This window comes from Suricata suricatta, chromosome 3 (assembly GCF_006229205.1).
Source record: "Suricata suricatta isolate VVHF042 chromosome 3, meerkat_22Aug2017_6uvM2_HiC, whole genome shotgun sequence".
In the NCBI taxonomy this organism is placed as follows: Eukaryota; Metazoa; Chordata; class Mammalia; order Carnivora; family Herpestidae; genus Suricata; species Suricata suricatta.
In genome coordinates, this window is record NC_043702.1 from 172969425 (window position 1) to 172972920 (window position 3496).

Sequence of the window (3496 nt, forward strand, 5' to 3'; positions counted from 1 at the left end):
GGGTGCATCTTCCAAGAAAGGGGCACCGTATGTGCGGTACAGCCTCGGACACAGTCCCTGTCTTTGATGTGAAATCCGTGGATCCAAGGGCAGCAGGTGATATTTGCAGGCAGGGTCTCATGGAGAAGCTGTGTTAAAACACACACACACACAAAACAAAAACACATGGTCAGTTGAGAATGGGGAGACAATTGGGGAGAACCTGGGATAGAAGGCAAAGGGACAAAATCAAGTCAAGAGGAAGAATATCTTTTCTTTTCTTTTTTATTTTTTTTACAATTGAGCATAATATGTACTGTTATCCATTTCAACAAGTCAAACTGTTAGTAACTCTAATGAAAGCACATTTCTCTGTATTTAACCTTCAAGGCCCTATTCAAATTTCAATCTTTCTTTGGGGATTTTACCTGTTTACTTATTTTTTAATTTTAATTTTAATTTTTTACTTTACATCCAAGTTAGTTAGCATATCGTGCAATAATGATTTCAGGAGTAGATCCCACGGATTCATCCCCTCTGTCTAGCCCCCAGTGCCCATCCCAACAAGTGTCCTCCGTAACGCCCCTGTCCGTCTAGCCCAACTCCCCCAACCCCTCCAGCAACCCTCGAGTCTCTTGTGTTTTGTTCCCCTCCCTGTTTTTATACTGTTTTTCCTTCTCTTACCTTATGTCCATCTGTTTTGTGTCTTAAATTCCACCTAGGAGGGACGTCCTATGATAGTTGTCTTTCTCTGATTTTGCTGCGCATGATACCCTCCAGTTCCATCCAGGGGGTGGGAGAGTGAGGATATCTGAAGTATAGTAGCTAAAGTCTGGGGGGGGGGTCCCAGCTGAGGAGGGTCGTGGCAGAGCCTCTCTTACAGGACCCGCAGGCTGGAGGCGCCATGGAGGGCAGGAGGGAACAAATCCTCCTAACCTAGACAGTCTGCACTGCGAGGTGCAGCGCTGCAAGAATCGAGACAGCGGTCGTCAGCTGTTCCGAGCCACATCCTCCACGCTGTGGCCACAGCGTCCTTGAGGCTGCAGCCTTCAAACACGGGCTTTGTGCTCGTGCTCCCGCTGCTTCTGCCGGGGCCAGTGGCCACCAGCGGCACGGCCGGTGTCCCCGCAGATGCTGGTGGGTGGCCAAGGGCAGGGAGGAGATCCGGTCCCACGCTGCCCCCCGCCCGCTCAAGCTGGCATGACTCAGGGTCTCCCCATCCCCCTTATCTGGGTCTCCCGTCTCCTTCTCTGTTGAGCGTGGACCACTGGGGTTGTTGTCAGACGAACGTGGAGGGATGACAGGAAGTGAGCCCTCACGAACGTTGTCGACAATCCACAGAAGTCACATCAGAGAAGAAGGGTTCTGTTCAACAAGGGTGGTGGAGGACGCAGAGCGTGGGTGCTCGAGGAGGATCCCAGCGTGGACAACACGAAGGCATGGAGTTTACATAGGAACAGGAGCGGCCGGGAGCCACACGTGAAGCACAGCCAGCCAGGGCCCTGGCGCATCAAGTCTGGGATGAGCTCAATACTATTTTTTTTTCCCCACAGCAAACACCACAAGGACAATTCTGGAGAATAAGGTGAGCTAGACTCCTGGAGAATTCCGCGTCCTGTCTCCCTCCGCCAGGCTCCTTCTCTTCCTTCACCTGCGCGTCTCTCCTAGGACCCGCACGCCATCTACTCTGAAGTGAAGATGTAACACTGGGGCGAATGAGGCAGACCACCAGCAAGGACGGAACGGCACTGAGGGGCTACATCAAACCTTATGAAAACGCCCACCCTCCTGGCCCCTCACAGACAGAACGCACCCCGGGAGCTGAGCAGGCGCCATGTGTGTTCTCCTCGTGCTCTTCCCAATGTCTTCTTCCATTCACGCAGTGCTGACTGGGTTTCTGTTGCATCCCAGACGCTGTGCAGGGAGATCCTCTCTGTCATCTGCTCTGAAGCTTCAATGTGCAAAGAGTTGAGAAGGAGAAATGAGCAAGAGAGACAAGGTTTCACCTGCATCTACTCTGAGATGATGTGGACAGAATCCATTTCTGGGCTTTTCTTTCTCTTCCAAACTGGGAGTTCATTGACCACTGTCTCCACAGACATCTCAAGTTCTACACGAATCCTCTCTTGCTTTTATGAGAGCCTCAGGGTTGAGTTTGTGGAAGAGAACAGCATCTTGAGTCTGCGTTATTTGTCCGTTGAATGTTTGGTCTGTGCCCTGACCCACAGTGCAGTAAAAGGGTATTTATGTCTTTTTGAAACGTCCAGTGTTTTACATTCAGGGGCACCTCCATGTAAGGAGTAAGATCACAGCCCTCGGGACCCCCTGCCTGGGTGTGTCCCAGCCCCGTCCCTCACTCATCACATGGTCTTGAACCACTTAACCTCCCTGGGCCTCTGTTTCTTTGCCTTTAAATGGGCAAAACCGAAGGCTTATTATGAGGATTAAATGTTCATAAATCACCTGGAACTGTATCTGGTATTGTTGGCACCAAAGAATTATTCATCAAATAAAATATGCATGACTATCACTTAGCCTCAAGCTCAGTACAAAGAAGGTTTGAAAAGTTGAGTAAAATGAATCTAACAAAATGACTATTGATGCAAGTATCAGAATGTTTACCGAAATACTTCTCTGATTAGCATCTCATATAATCCTCTCTCTGCTAAAGGTAGGTCACCAATGAAAAGGTCAAAATGACTGAGGATTTGGGCTTGATCATTATTCTACACAGAGATAATTGGGAATATTGCATAAGCTATACACAACAGATTTGAAGTTTATCAGAAAAAAATAAATAATTAAGAATGGTTACAATGATTACTTAAAGTTTCATATTGAAATAATTATGCAACCTTGGCAGGACCACCAAACTGCTGAGCTCCGAGCATCGGGGCCTGAGAGCTAGCATGGTCCCAACAGCCTGACTGTGGCCGGGTGAGGCAATCTAGTCTGACCTTGACCCCAGTACCATCTTAGTAGTGATGAGCGTCTCCTCGCCGTCCTTTACACCCAGCCGTCCCGGGAGGGGACTTACACTGGCATGAAAACTTCTAGAGGACATATCAAAACTGCATAGAGGGACATAAGTAACTTGATGTATCTTGCTCAGCCTCCCACAAAGCCACTCCAAGTCACCTTTATCCATTACAAGTCATTTACCTACCTATTTCCGGCTTGCCAGGACGCCTGGGAAATTACAGGCGGTCAGGTCAGAATCCCTCCATGTTTCTGGGGGCAGTTACAGTGGCTAAGGAGCCAGGGGCCACACTGATCCACAGATGGGGACTGTCTGAGTCAGAGGTGACACTTAATGCTCCTCATGTCCACACACTTCACACGCGACCTGCTCTGCAATCTGAGGACCGAGAGGAGCCACAAAAACCTATGGGTTTTAATACACGAGGTCATGCATCTTCATTGTACGGAAATTAGAAATACAGACAATGAAAGAGGTAACTATTAAACCCACTCCTACTTCCATCACTCAGACAATCATACAAATATTTCAATATTC

The 3496-nt window shown here is 48.6% G+C and overlaps 1 long non-coding RNA gene across 2 annotated transcripts; it reads left to right on the plus strand.

Moving 5' to 3' along the window:
• The first annotated feature begins 691 nt into the window (after positions 1 to 691).
• Positions 692 to 2679, plus strand: LOC115288517. 2 transcript variants are annotated; one of them, XR_003907044.1, is made up of 3 exons: positions 692 to 1116; positions 1321 to 1564; positions 1648 to 2679. It is a non-coding gene; the product is annotated as an uncharacterized LOC115288517 (long non-coding RNA). The 2 variants fall into 2 exon arrangements; XR_003907043.1 differs by lacking the exon at positions 692 to 1116 and having other exon boundaries at positions 1123 to 1564.
• The last annotated feature ends 817 nt before the right edge of the window (positions 2680 to 3496 follow it).